Source organism: Geotrypetes seraphini, chromosome 2 (assembly GCF_902459505.1).
Source record: "Geotrypetes seraphini chromosome 2, aGeoSer1.1, whole genome shotgun sequence".
NCBI classification, from domain to species: Eukaryota; Metazoa; Chordata; class Amphibia; order Gymnophiona; family Dermophiidae; genus Geotrypetes; species Geotrypetes seraphini.
The window spans coordinates 315,197,700-315,213,207 of record NC_047085.1 but is presented as its reverse complement, the minus strand read 5'-3'; the positions used below and the strand labels follow the sequence as shown (position 1 = coordinate 315,213,207).

Below are 15,508 nucleotides of genomic sequence, written 5' to 3'. Positions count from 1 at the left end.
CTGGTTTCAATAAGTATATATTTATTTAGCCAATCAATAACAGCTTACAGGAATAAATCATTTAGCATATAGCGTAACAGAAGGTGATCTCTAGGCCTAGAGGTCCTCTGATGTCTGTTCTGCCCTCTCCCTTCTAAAGGCCTGGTTTTTATACATTTCTTAGTGGCCAACACCACGTTGGTCTACATCACATGATACATCCTTATTGGTTATTTACCTATGCACTACTGCCTAGTTACCTTCCTTTATTGGCTGGTTGACCTGCGTCATGTTATATGTTCACTCTGTTTTCCGTAAGACCTACCTTATTCCCTGAAATGCCTGTTTCCCCACCATATTAGTATTTCCGAGCACAAGCCCCCCTCCCAACTTTAAACATCTCTGACACTTTCTATTAGATGATTTTTCTTATGAATTCTTTCTTCTGAGAATTCTGTCTTCTGACCATGGTCTGTTTATCTCTTTATGGTATCTGGCTGGGTGGGCCTTGGTGTAAAACCACAGCTAGTCCACAGCTTCAGGACCTGTTGCTTTTTCTCTAGTTTTACTTCTACAGTAGCTAATTGAACTCATAAAACAGCGTATTTCTCCATCTTTGCATGCTCTTCAGTCAATGGTGAAATATCTTTCCATAGTTAATCTACTGTTTCTATCATCTGCAGAGATAGATAAGGTAGATAGATGTCAGTTGCAGGGGGTGAGGGCAGTTTTTCTATAAAGAGAAAAGTGATCTTTGTCTTTTTCCCATCCCCCTTCACCTGGTTTAATAATGTCAGGACTTACAGGGATGTATCCCACTTCACCTGGTTTGCTAATGTCAGGACTTACAGGGATGTATCCAGAGCTTCCATGCTTTATCCTCTCTCAACCACTGCCGTTAGCATTAGTTTAAATACAGTTTCATCATTGAGAAGTAAGGATTGAACCTCCCATAGAAGAAGAGAGGACTGCACAGGGTTGGAAGCAGATTCTCTTGGAGGATGATCTGGAGGGAGGGTTTTGAAATGTAGAATATAACCCTGACAAATGACGTTAACACCCATAGATCAGAGGTGATGAGCTCCCAATTGATGTAATACTGAAGCCGTCCTCCTATAGGCCGAGGGAGAGATTGCAGCAGTGGTACTGAGGCTATGCTCTTGAAAAACACGTAAAAAAGGACCAGGCAGGTTTGTGCTGAGTAGCCGGCTGGGCTTTTGCCCGACATCGCTGCTGCTTCTGTCTTTTCGGTGGAGGACGAGGAGGAGCAGAAGCCTTGGCAGAAAACCTGCGTTGGTATGAAAGAGGGGCTTTCTTCTTAGGTTTGACCAGAGTGTCCCATCAGGTCTCGTGGGCAGAAAGCTTTTGTGTGGCAGTGGTAGATGGTCCAAAAAGTTCATCACCTAGACATGGAGCACTAGCGAGACGGTCCTGGTGATTTAAATCTAGGCCAGACACCCTAAGCCACGCCAACTGTCTCATAGCCACAGACATGGCTGCTGCTCTGGAAGTGAGTTCAAAGGTGTTGTAAGCAGAGCGCAAAATGTACTTTCGTAACTGGAAAACTGTGGAAAGAAGATGTTGGAATCCTTTTGACTTGTGGGCAGAAATCTGTTTAACAAGATGTTTTAAATAGCAGGAAAAAAATAAGTTGTAATTTCCTGATCTGTTTGCAAGTATAGAGTTCTGGTATAGATGCCTACCAAATTTATCCATGATGTGTCCCTCTCAGCCTAGAGGGATCAATGCATAAACACTGGTGGAGGATTTAAGTGGATTCTACAACAAGTGACTCATGTGGCAATTGTGGTTTATCAAATCCAGGCAATGCCACTATTTTGTAAAGAGACTCAAGCTTTTTAGGTGCCACTGGGATAGAAAGAGGAGTCTCAAAATTCTTGTCAAAAGTCTCCTGTAAAATGCCATGAAGATGTAACTGAAGCATTTCTTTGAGAGGTTGTTCATAGTCTAGGGTTTCCAAAAATTCTTTACTGTATTTAGAATCAGCTTCTAAAGGAATGGAAAGATCTTTCCCCATCAGTCAAATTAATTTTGAAAATGAAATCTGTTCTGGAGATGAAGCCCTGGTAGATTGGAGAGCCAGATGCAGAAGAGGCAGCTTCAGTAGATGATGGTGACCGAGGGTCAGATTCTCCAAACAAATCCGAATCCTGCAGTAGTGAAAGAGAGCGATGTCGGGATCGGTTCCGACAATCCGGTGAAGTCTCAAGGTGCTTACTTTTATGTAAAGCCTCACCAGATGGTACCGGAGACACTGGTATGGAAAACTGTAATGAGAAAGACCAGTGCCAGGAAAATGTGTGCTTCGACCCCCATGTCGAAGACCTGGAGCGTCAAAACAAATCCTTGGTGCACACCGGTGTTTCAGTGGTGCATGCAGTCAGTGTCATGATATGCTCAGACTAAGTGTCTGTGTCAGTACCAACAATTGAAAATGCTTCCCTAATTCCTCTCAAAGCAGTGCATCAATCTTTTGCTTCAAGAAAAGCACCAGTACCTTGGGTTTTTTTAGCCATACCAATGGTGCAGCGACACAGTCCAGTGAGGAAAATGCCGATGTAGAGGTACTCACTGAGATTGGGACCATGTGCTTTTGGGGCTTTTGTGAGGTCAGCATGACTTAGCTCAATGCAGCTTTGACCTGTGTTCCGGAGGGGGAAGTGGAAGGCTTCTTAGCTGGCTTACCTAACGGGATGGTATACTGCGACACCAGTGTCATTGCTGGTGTCTATGCCGGAGTCTTCGGCACGGATTTAGTTGAAGAAGCAGTCGGTGTCGACTCCGCTTCAATGGTGTCAAACAACTTTTGATGCTACAAAAGGTGATTCTGAAGAGTTCACTTCTGTAAGGAAGAGCAGCACTTACACTTCTCAAGACACTGAAGGCACCAAGAGTGCGGGTCTATAACAGAAATGGGCCAAGCGTAGTGACCTCACTTTTAAATCCCATCAGCAGGTGTGACAAGGATGGGATTACCACTAAAGTGAAATCAAACTCTATGATAAGGCAGCAAGAAGGCCCCGCTGGGCCAAAAACTCGTAAATGGCGAAAAAGAGGTGTTTGTTTTTTTTTTGTTTTATTCAGAAAAGAAAAAAAGATATAAAGAGAAAAAAAAAGATAGTCACAAGCCACAAGAGCGGGAAGGCAGCAAAAAAAATTCAACTGCTGTTGAACGCGTCTTACCTCCGCGGAAACTAAGAAACTGAGAGACCATGCACCTATGTCGGGCGGGAAGACACTCGCACATGCACAGTGTGGGCTATCGCGAACTTTCTAAGAAATTAAAGTGGTGATGCACTTTTGAAGTGTTTGTACCAGGGCTTCGTCGGTGACATCACCTATGTGTGAGAATATGCTGCCTGCTTGTCCTGGGATAAATGGTGCATTCCCTTAGATTTACTGGCATTAATGTTGTGGCTTCCTCCAAGAGACCTGTCTGATGCTTACATGAAATGTTGGATCTTCTGTTAAGGCCCCTTGTTTGTGGAACACTTAGGGCTAGATTCACTAACCTGACTCTCCGTGCCCAATCCGTGCAGGGCCAAGCGTAGTGACCTCACTTTTTAAATCCCATCAGCAGGTCATTGGCACTCAGACTTGATGGGGTGGGTCAGAGGAGTGGGCAGATTTGATGGGCTGTAGCCCTTTTCTGCCGTCATCTTTCTATGTTTCTGTTTCAATTCAGGAAACAAAAAAATTAAAATAAGGGTGATCGGAGGAACGCCCCCCCTCCAACCACACGGATCACTAATGTGCGATCCTGACACATGCGCAGACCATCTATTTTCCTGTAGATGGTCTGCACATGCCTTTCTATTTCCCATATGATTTGGTCTACCTGATAGGCCCCTTCACAATGCAAGATTGCTATGCATCTTTTCGGAAACATTTGTGTTTAATGCGGCTCTATAAACTGGTTTTTGGATGGTTTTATCTGCTCCCCACCATGTTTCCCAGTCCTGTGACCTCCACACCTTTCTCGGTGAAGGATATTTTGAAGCTGGAGCAGCATCAAAGTGGCCTGGTCGCAGAAGGCCTCACCTCCTCTTGCCTGCTGTCAACCTTTAAGCAGGAGATGTACCCGGGGACCCCAATCCTCTCGGACATTAGCGAGGATCTGACCCAATGTGAGTCCCCCAAATCCTCCCCCGGCCACCTTCAACAGTTTTCTATGTGTGTCCTATAATGGGAATTAGAAAGCTTGCAAGCACACACTAATTTGTGTCCGTTTGTGCTGGGTTGTTGTGTTTTTTACTGGCAATTTATTGATTCGCCTGCTTTCTGCCGCCCTTCCCCACAGTGCAGCACCATTTTAAAATCATGGGCTCACACTGCAGGGAAGGGTGGCAGAGAGCAGGAAAGTCAGGGCCGCAAGAGCAGGGCTTGGCTGGAAGGGGCAAAGCAGAGCGGCAGAGATGGGCTGCAGGGCTGGGATTTCAGGCCGAGGACAGTCATAAAGGATGTTTTCAACTGGGCCCCAGCAGTTGCTTCTTGTGTTGATCAGCCAGCCCAGTCGGTCTGCAAGATTTCTTTAGTGACTCGCGTCCCTGCCTACTTTGCATGCCGTTCCCCTCATTTGCATGCACGGGTTGGAATCGGATCGGCACAGAGGTAAGTGAATCGGGCCGGAGTAAAATCGGATCGCAAACCAATTGGTATACGATCGGTTTGCTTAGTGAATCTAGCTCTTAGTGAGGATTGAAGTTAATTATTTTAATTTTTGGAAAAAACTGAAAATTTTATTTATGCTACCTATTCAGTTTTGTTTTTACTACTGGCTATATTTTGAATGTTTTTGTACTCTGCTGAGGCTGACTTTTTAAGATCATGCATAATACAAATTTAAACAATTAGTACCTAAGGTGCTGAGGAGACTTGTGTGAGGGAAGGACTGTGTATGCTCTATACTAGGTTCTCTGAGCTCTGGAAGGTCTCTTTTGCTCTGGCATTACCCCAGTTTTATGTCCGACTCAATCCTTGCTGGTCATTTTTCTATATTAATGTAAAAATAAAATGCACTAGTGCAACTTAGTGTGCTATATAATATGGTACCTTTTAATAAATCTAGCTCTAAATGAGAAGACTGGATGGACCAAGTCTTTCTGTTACCAACCATGGTGTTACCCTTCTTCACATCGAGAACAAGTTTACTACAACAAAAGCTATATTAGGTTTTTAAATAAAGTAGATATGTAGTCATTCATCCTTGGGGTATTAATGCATCTAAATACAGTACATAAATTTTTACTCATACACATAGGCAAGACTGTTGTGGCCAGATGAAGGATTAAAATAATTTAATCAAAACACATTAAAATTGGCAATCAAAACATTTACAGGGATAGGTATGTATAGCACACAAAACACATGAATTTATTGCTTCCTACATGTGCAAGTGTGGATTCACACTACTTAAAACACAGCAAAGATTTTAAACAGACATAAGCTTATAAAAGCATTACAAGTTTAATTAGATAACTAAAAAGTGCCTTGAACTTGATTTTCATAGCCTGAACATTCAATTGTTTAGTAGTCTGAACTAAGAATATCTATGAAAATTCAGAGTAAAAAGCAAGCAGCAAGTGTTTACACTGTAAGTCACCAAGTAAAAGGTTGTTTTATTTTAAAAAATAACACTAAAACAATTGTGGAATGTACACTAACATTTGGATTCCCTGGATGCTTTTCAGGGGTAGGATACATGTTTTGCAGCAGTGCTGGTAGAACAGCAAGGTGAAGGGAGGATGAGAACTGATTGTTTACAGCAGCAGTAGCTCAAACTAAAAATCAAATTGGATTCTTTACATTATCAAGCCTCCATTTCTATTTTTCTCCAAAGATTTTTAAAAACTATCAAGACTGCATGTGCTTAGAACAAACTATGGTTACCCTTTAGTTACTTCTGCTTTCGTTCTACTTTAGAGTCAAATACTGGTTTACAATAGATCAGCACAGGACCATTTGATGAAGAATGATGAAAGTGAGCATGTAAGAACAGTCAAATCTCAATTTTCCTCAAACTACGGTAAATAAAAAATATAGCAGTATCAGTTATGTTTAACTAGTATTTTAGAGAACATGTTCATAGTAAATCTCCTGAAGTTCTATCAACATGTTCTCTAGAAACTTCTACTGCTCCTTTGAGGAGCAGCAGAGTCTACCTAGGGCAGGGGTAGGCAATTCCGGTCCTCGAGAGCCGGAGCCAGGTCAGGTTTTCAGGATATCCACAATGAATATGTATGAGATGGATTTGCATGCACTGCCTCCTTGATATGCAAATCTATCTCATGCATATTTATTGTGGATATCCTGAAAACCTGACCTGGCTCTGTCTCTCAAGGACCGGAATGGCCTATCCCTGACCTAGGGTCATCCTCTACCGCAACACAAATTCAGCACCCCCATCCTCCCTTCTACCTCAATGTCTAGAGATGCTGCTCACAGTCAGGTTTCAAGCCAATCCGCAGCTCTATCTCCAACAGAGGTAAGTTATACAATTGAGAGCAACAGTGGCAACTCAAATATAAACAGGAGTAGGTCATAAAAAAATTCAAGTTTAAACACTGCCCTATATACCACCACATGTAGGTTATGGGTTAGTTTGAAGTATAAATAACTACTATATAAGAATATATATATGTTACACCATCTGAAGCCACAATAAATTGTGTACTGGGGGCATGGGAGAAAAGGGATTGGGGCATGCATAATTTCATAGGGGGGGGATGAAGTTGACAAGAGGGGATAATTTTATAAGGCACATGAATATACAAAACAACATTATATGTGCACGAGGGCTCTTATAACAATTGCCCAAGAGTACATGACCATAAAGTAGCTATTTTAATGTAACTTAGTAGGAATTACTGGGGCTGAAAACAGGTAGAGCAGAGAAAAGATTATACTTTATAAAATATGCTTGAGTGTGCCCATTCTTTCTGGACAGCAAACAATAGGGATAAACCAAAAAGAGGAGACCTGGGTTCCTCAAAACAAAATCAAAATGTTTTTCTACAGATAATATACAAGCTTTTTATTGTATGTTTGACATATAGAACATAGCTTATAAAAATCACATGAACAAAAAAAAAAAAGCTTTTGCTGTGTAATCTACTGACTGAAGTAGGATTCAAAAACCTTTGCTGTATTTCTGACCGACAAAGGTAGGACTCGATGTGGTGCCAAACACCTGCATCAAGAGTCACACAATCTGATTGTATTAAGCACAAATACCAGCAGCAAACGTAGGTCAGTACATACATGAAAGCATATCCTTTAATCTTTTTTGCAGCCTTCTGCAGCTCAGCTACCTGGCACACGCTATAAATTTTAAAGGATATACATTCATATGTATACTGACCTACTTTTGCTGATGTTATTTGTACTTAATACTGACTCCTGAAGGAGGCACTTTTGCTGAAACACAGGGCTCCTTTTACAAAGGTGTGCTAGTGTTTTTAGCGCACGCACCAGATTAGCGCGCGCTAGCCGAAAAAACTACCGCCTGCTCAAGAGGAGGCAGTAGCGGCTAGTGCATGCTATTCCGCACGTTAAAGCCCTAACACGCCTTTGTAAAAGGAGCCCACAGTATCATGTCACGTCCTACCTTTATCTGTTGGAAATACAGCAGAGGTTTTTGAATCAGTCGGATGCACAGCAAAAGCTTGTGTGTTCATATGAGTTTTTATAAGCTTTGATCTAGATCAGTGGTTCTCAAACCTGTCCTGGGGGACCCCCAGCCAGTCAGGTTTTCAAGATATCCCTAATGAATATGCATGAGAGAGATTTGCATATAATGGAAGTGACAGGTATGCAAATCTCTCTCATGCATATTCATTAGGGATATCTTGAAAACCTGACTGGCTGGGGGTCCCCCAGGACAGGTTTGGGAACCACTGATCTAGATGTTGGACACAATAAAATTCTTTATTCTTTTTTGCTATTTTGTTTTGAGGAATCCTGCCCCCAGGTCTCTTCCTCTTGTGTGCTTTTTTATTGTTTGTTTTGTTTACCCCCTACTCTGTTTCGATTCTCTGGTGGCGATGTTGTCACACACACTTACCCCTGCCCCAGCAGATGTAATCAAGTATACCTATTTCTCTGGGCACATATAAAATGTGCACTTTGTGCCTTGTTATAAAATTACCCTCCACAAGTGGGAACGAACTCCATTGGGAACTACTTCTGAAGGATGAAAAACTGAACTGTCAAAATGATCACCAGTTTTAAAAAAAGAGATATATATCTATAACAGACTTCTCCTGTCCCTTCAGATAAATCAAAGGAAATAAGTATTAGGCATGGTAGCTATTGCTGGCAAGACAAGTATGGCATTCATTTGTATAAGATTATGCAGCAGAAAAGTTAATCTTTTCTTTTTAGAGCACTTGTGAACCAAGCCATCAGTTACCATTTACAGTATTTTGAAGCTCTTTGCTGGCTATTTCTTTTTTTAATGCATGACTAAAGGCATTTCACAGTACCAACAGATAAAAACTTGTTTCTCACAGAAAACCATAAAGCATGTAAATGGGATGGGCTATACTTATTCCCACACATGTTCTTTTCTGTCTAATGCACTAAAGCAAGAATACTAGAGGAGATGAGAGTAGGGTTAGCCCTATTAAATTGTTTAGGACAGCTATTTCCCCAAATTCAGAATCTAGTGCCTCTAGAGCAGGGGTAGGGAACTCCGGTCCTTGAGAGCCGTATTCCAGTCGGGTTTTCAGGAGTTCCCCAATGAATATGCATTGAAAGCAGTGCATGCAAACAGATCTCACGCATATTCATTGGGGAAATCCTGAAAACCCGACTGGAATATGGCTCTCGAGGACCGGAGTTCCCTACCCCTGCTCTAGAGCAGGGGTGGGCAACTTTGGTCCTCAAGGGCTGGAATCCAGTCGGGTTTTCAGGATTTCCCCCATGAATATGCATTGAAAGCAGTGCATGCAAATAGATCTCATACATATTCATGGGGGAAATCCTGAAAAACCGACTGGATTCCGGCCCTTGAGGACCGGAGTTGCCCACCCCTGCTCTAGAGCCACAATTTTAGTCTTTCTTGCAGAGATTTTAAGCATCTACATCTCCCTTTAATGATTTCTCTATTCTTAAAAAATACATTTTTAAATAGAAGGCATAAGCAGCATTTACTACAATGGACTTGTAACTTACCTTAAGTTCTGATTTGGAAAGTAAAGCAACTAAAGAGGAAATTCATCAATGTGTGCTACTATTGTGTTATTTTACCACAAGTTGTGCTATTTTAGCACAAAGTCTCATTGAATAAATTGGGACCCTGTGATAAAATAGCACAACTTGTGGTAAAACAACCCATCTTAACAGTAGCACACATTGATGAATTCCCCCCCTTAATCTAAAATCCAAATTCATAAACTAACAAAATTTATAAAGGCTGAATTAATTCTCCCCAAAAATGGCTTTAAGCAAAGACAAAATTTTGGCATTCGTTCTTATAATTTCAATAAATTCAAACAACACTCATATAGCATGCAATTATCTCATCCTTTATCTCTTATTTATAACTTTAAGGATTTCGGATGGGTGCAGTAAAGCTTCATTAATAAGCTTTATGAAGTACTACTAAAATTGTCATTCATCCTTAAAGTTATTTTATTATTTTAATCTTTTTATTTTGCTTTTTATAAAGCCACTTATCTTTAGTATTCAGCTTAGTCGGCTGGGGACTGCTGCCGACATGTTTCGCCGTACTGGCTGTATCAAGGCTGTCCCCTAGATAGAAAACAATCGTATTATTACTGCATCCTACCAGATAAACTTATAATATCTAATAACTGTTTCTTGTTTCTTATCACCTTATCGTATATTAGTGCTCAACTGCATCTGTCCCATCCTGTCTCTAGGGTTAAGATGACGGCGGTGTTTTTTCTAATCAAATTTATTGCACGTTCTCCTATGACATCTCACGTCCAGCATTTCTGATTTGACGGCCTGCCGTATAGGGAATATCCTCACATATATAGTTATTCCCTATACGTCAGGCCATCAAATGAGAAATGCTGGACGTGAGACGTCATAGGAGCACGCGCAATAAATTTGAAAAAAACGCCACTGCCATCTTAACCCTAGAGAAAGGAGGGGACAGATGCGGTTGAGTACTAATACACGGTAAGGTGATAAGAAACAAGAAACAGTTATTAGATATTATAAGTTTATCTGGTAGGATGCAGTAATAATACGATTGTTTTCTATCTAGGGGACACCTTGATACAGCCAGTACGGCAAAACATGTAGCAGTCCCCAGCCGACTAAGCTGAATACTAAAGATAAGTGGCTTTTAAACTATTTATAAAAAGATTAAAAATAAAAATAACTTTAAGGATGAATGACGATTTAGCAGTACTTCATAAAGCATATTAATGAAGTTTTACTGCACCCATCCGAAATCCTTTTAAAAAGTTATAGATAAAGGACAAGATAATTGCATGCTATATGAGTGTTATTTAAACAAAAAGATGCATGCAACTTGATGACCTATTTCTCCACAAGATCCTTGTGGTGGTATTTTTTAAATAAACAGTTGTAAAACACATGACTATGCAAAAGAGTAAATATTTTCAGTCCCAGGGCATTTCAGTTTACTAATCCTATCAATATGTTTTATAGGGATTCTTAGCATTAGCAAGAAATGGATTGTCAAGTATTTTCAAATAAACTGTTTTAACCCTCTCTGAGGCAGTGCAGAACTGGAAATATTAAAACAAACACTCTACAAATTAAACAGGTAGATAGATATCAGTTGAGATTAAAACTCCTAAGTATCTAACACAAATAGTTGTCCTTCCTTAGAAAATTAGATGCAAATTATGAGAGAAAAATAATCTAAATTAAAATATCCTTTAACAAACCTGTCAAAATTTATATCAGTGCCTCTCCTTTTCCCATAACTAAGTCATGGAAACACTTCATGCAGCTGGCATCTACATTTGAAAGCTTACATTTCTAAAGAGCAACCTACACCAGCAAACAGATTGTATAATCTTCAGTGGGGGGAAAAAAAAAAGATACCCGTTAACTGTAATTACTGTAATTGGCAGCACTTTAAAAGAAAATTGCATAGCTACAAGATTATATTTTGCTGCATTTACTCTCCACAGTTAAACATCCCCCTCCTCTCCCCCAAAGATGAGTAGTATATAGAAATTTGAAGTGTATGCAAAATTTAATAATCATTAAAAAAAAAAAAAAGAGAGAGATGAATGTAGATTTGACTGCTTGCTCAGATTTTCCTCTTCAGGCTGCATTCTGACAAAACAGTAACATTTTATTAAAAATACATTTTTATTAATCAGCTTATTTGTAGCAAGTAAATTTACCTTTAAACATCTTTAAAACACCACACCATTGGAAAATCCAGTTACAGTTAGTTTATCTTTCTTCAATTCACTTGCTGTGTTTTCAAATTATGAGGTGGAAAAGCTTTTTGTTCAAATTTTTCCATTTGCTGTATGTTATAATTTTTAGGATCAAACTTGTTTGTTGGGGGTAGGGAGGAAATGACAACTGTAATCTGTCTTCAGCAGCATACAATACAAAAAGTATTTATACTAAAATGATTTTAACTTTGGCCTTCAATAGAAAATGTTTATCAACTGTAATTATGGAAGGGGGAATATACAAGGTTTATAGTATGTACAGCAGCTTCTTCAGTTCCTGTGTTTGGCACACCAAAGCAGTCAGCCTGGTTAAGAAGATTCAACACAACTTGATTCTGTCTTTATATGAAGATTCCGTTCCCACAGAAACTCTAGTTTTAGGCAGGGTATTTTCTTGTTCTCATCTTTAGAGGGAATCCTGGTTCTCAGTAGAACATTCAGTGTTCATGAAGCAGTGAGAAAACCTAGAATATGAAAACATTAAAATAAAAATCCTTACCAATAAAGTCCACATGAAGGTTTTACAAGCAAGGTAAGGAACCTAACATTTTCTGATAATACACTAAAACTATTTACACTAATGGCTGGATTCTGTAAGAGGCGCCTATATCGGCAGGTGCCTTGAAAATAGGCAGTGTGTCAGTCACACTTAGGTGCTGTTTACAAAATTCTTAGGCACTGGTAACGTAGGCCAGTGTTTTACTGGCCTACACTGCAAGTGCCTAAGTTCTTTTGAGAATCGCGTCTAACGGTGCCTAACTCTATGTCCGCCCTAAACACGCCCATTTAGGTGTTGGGCACCCTACCTTTTATAGATTAGATAGGTGCCTATAGAAAATTATTTTTTTCTCCCAATTATGAGTGTGATAAAGCTCATTTTGGTAATTAATACAGGTGCCTGTAAAATAACCCTGAACTGGGTGACCATTGCAATGACTCCTAAAAGCTGGCATCAACTGTATCTCCCAGGAGGGAATGCAGAGGTGTGCCCCTGGAGAGGGCAGCTGATTGCAGTCACCACCACAGGCTGCTCTTTGCTGCCAGTAACCATGGAAGCGATTGTGAATTCTGAGTTACCCGTGTCAGCACTGTCAGATTGAAAATTAATACATAGAAACAGAAATATGATGACAAATAAAAGCCAAATGGCCCACCCAGTCTGCCCATCCACAGTAACCATTATCTCTTCCTCTAAGAGATCTCATGGGCCTATCCCAGGCCCTCTTGAATTAGACACAATCTCTGCCTCTACCACCTCTTTCGGGAGACTGTTTCATGCATCTACCACCCTTTCTGTAAAAAAAAATATATATATATATTTCCTTAGATTACTCCTGAGCCTATCTTAACTTCATCCTATGCTCTCTCATTCCAGAGCTTCCTTTCAAATGAAAGACAACTCATGCGCATTTACGCCACAGATATCTGCATGTTGCTATCAACCCTCCCCCGCTTTTCCTCCAATACAGATTGAGATCTTTAAGTCTGTCCATATACGCCTTATGACAAAGACCACATACAATTTTAGTAGCCTTCCTCTGGACCGACTCCATCCTATTTATATCTTTTAGAAAGTGCGACCTCCAGAATTGTACAAAATATTCTAAATGAGGTCTCACCTACAGGGGCAACAAAACCTCCTTTTTCCTACTGGCCATACCTCTCCCTATGCAACCTAGCATCCTTCTAGCTTTTGTTGTCACCTTTTTAACCTGTTTGGCCACCTTAAGATCATCACATACAATCACACCCAAGTTCTGCCCTTCTGTCGTGCACATAAGTTCCTCATCCCCTAAACTGTAACATTCCCTTGGGATTTTGCAGCCCAAATGCATGACCTTGCATTTCTTAGCATTAAATTTTAGCTGCCAAATTTCAGACCATTCTTCAAGCTTCGCCAGGTCTTTCTTCATGTTATTCACACCGTCCTGGGTGTCTACTCTATTACAGATTTTGGTATCATCCGCAAAGAGGCAAATCTTACCTGACAGCCCTGCAACAATATCATTTATAAAAATATTAAGAACAGGCCCAAAAACAGAACCCTGAGGCACACCACTGGTAACATCCCTTTCATCAGAGCGACCTCCATTGATCATTACCCTCTGTCACCTTCCACTCAACTAGGTCTTGACCCAGCCCGTCACTCTGGGACCCATCCTAAGGACACTCAGTTTACTTATTAGATGTCTGTGTGGGAACACTATCAAAGGTTTTGTTAAAATCTAAATAAGTCTACTCCGCTTAAGTGCAAGCCCTTTGGACCGGACCGCCACATGCGCTTAAACGGAGTGTGCGCTTAATCTGAGTACCACATTTTAGTCATGAAAAATCATAGTACGCTGTAGTCAAATACAATAAAACTTTTATTCCGCAAAAAACACACTGAATACAATTTAGCACGATTCAGTTATAGAAACAGCATTGTTCTGTCTAATGCACTCCACTGTAAACCTGTTTTTTAAACAAACATTCTACATCATTGTTTTCTGCACGCAGATTGCACGATTCAGGCTGTGTATCTGACTACTGATGCTGTAAAACTGGCCATAGTCGTGACATCCATTTATCTCCAGATAACAATGCAGCATGTGTAGGGACTTCAGCATGTCCCAGAAGGAAACAATCTCTGCAGGTGGTTCATTAGTCGTGATGACCGCAGCAGGATCTCCATCCTCAGATTCTTGGTTGTCTGCAGTGTCCTTTATGACTGTACAGATATCGGAATTAGTGCTGTCAGATGATGTGGGCATATCGTTGTCAACGGTGACATACAGCTCAAACTTTTGTGGCGAGAGTCCAACTGGGAGTTCAATGGACAACGTGTCAACTTCGATTGTCTCATCAGATGTGTGAATGAAGCTCGCCCGTCGATAGCAATTTGAAATCGCTGATGATGAGACCCGACGCCATGCCTCCCGTACCATGTGAAGAGAGTTGAGCACTGTCATTTTTCTCACGAGCTCAGCAGCTCGGGGGCTGGATTCCGGGCTTGAATCAATCACTGTCATCACATATCTTAGGACGAGTGACCTGTAATGACGTTTGCGATTATCCCTTGGTCCATCAGTTGGATCAAAGAGGTCATGTTTGGTGGCAGAAACACGAGTTTGATGTTGGTTAGTCTTACATCACTGCTGTGTGCTGCACAGTTATCACACAGCATTACAATGGATCTTACGCCTTCTCATCAGACTGTCAAGCTTCTGCAACCATTCAATCCACAGTGTCGCCGTCATCCATGCGTTTTTGTTGCTTTCATATTCAACAGGCAGGCATTTAATGTTTTTGAAGCACTGAGGATTTTGATTCTTCCCAATCACCAGTGGCTCAAGCTTTTCACTACCGTCCATATTGCCACTGAGCAGCAATGTCAATCGTTCTTTTGGAACCTGGAAGCCAACAGTTTCACTGTGTTTGAAAACCAATGTTCCATCAGGGATGAACACCAGTACAGGCCTGTCTCATCGGCGTTGAAAACATCATATGGTTCATATCCACCAATGACTGATGGCAACACTTCCATGACCCATCTTTCTGGACCAAACTCATCCGTGTCTTGTTTTTCGCCATGCTGCTTCTTAAATTTTATGCCATTATGAACCACTCTAACCCATCCGTTTGTTGTTTTGAAGTCTTCTACGCCCAGTTTTTCAGATAGCTGTGCTGCCTTCTCCATCAGCAGAGGCCCACTGATTGGCAGTTGTCGACTTCTAGCTTCAGCAAATCATCGCAGAAATGCCTGTTCAATGTCTCCAGCCTTCCCAATTCTTTTCCGTTTTCTGGTAGGATTGCTGTTTTGCCAGTCTTTCAATATGGCTTGCTTTTTTTTTTTTTGTAAATCCTAGAACGCTGTAATGTTTTGCAATAGAGACCTGACTCTCCCGTTGGTCAAGTCTCTAAGACATCGACACGTTCAGCCAAAGACAATGACTTTTATCCAGCATGGTGGACACGTTCAACCAAAGAGAATTATTTTTATCCACGCGATGCCATGGTGCAGTTCTGAAAATTCGAACACCTGGCCAGGCCTAGACTGCTGTTCTGAAACACATGGCTCATCAACATCAGAACGTGATTGCTTTCAACCG

At 40.8% G+C, this 15,508-nt stretch overlaps 1 protein-coding gene across 3 annotated transcripts in view; it reads right to left on the bottom strand.

The window, feature by feature from the left end:
* Nucleotides 1-11,423: 11,423 nt before the first annotated feature.
* ZNRF2 (zinc and ring finger 2) overlaps nucleotides 11,424-15,508 on the bottom strand; it is a 129,910-nt gene continuing 125,825 nt past the window's right edge. For all 3 annotated transcript variants that reach the window (XR_004538020.1, XR_004538021.1, XM_033930053.1), the window contains one exon: nucleotides 11,424-11,881. The gene's annotated coding sequence lies outside the window, so the exon portion shown is untranslated. The remainder of the gene's footprint in view (nucleotides 11,882-15,508) is intronic.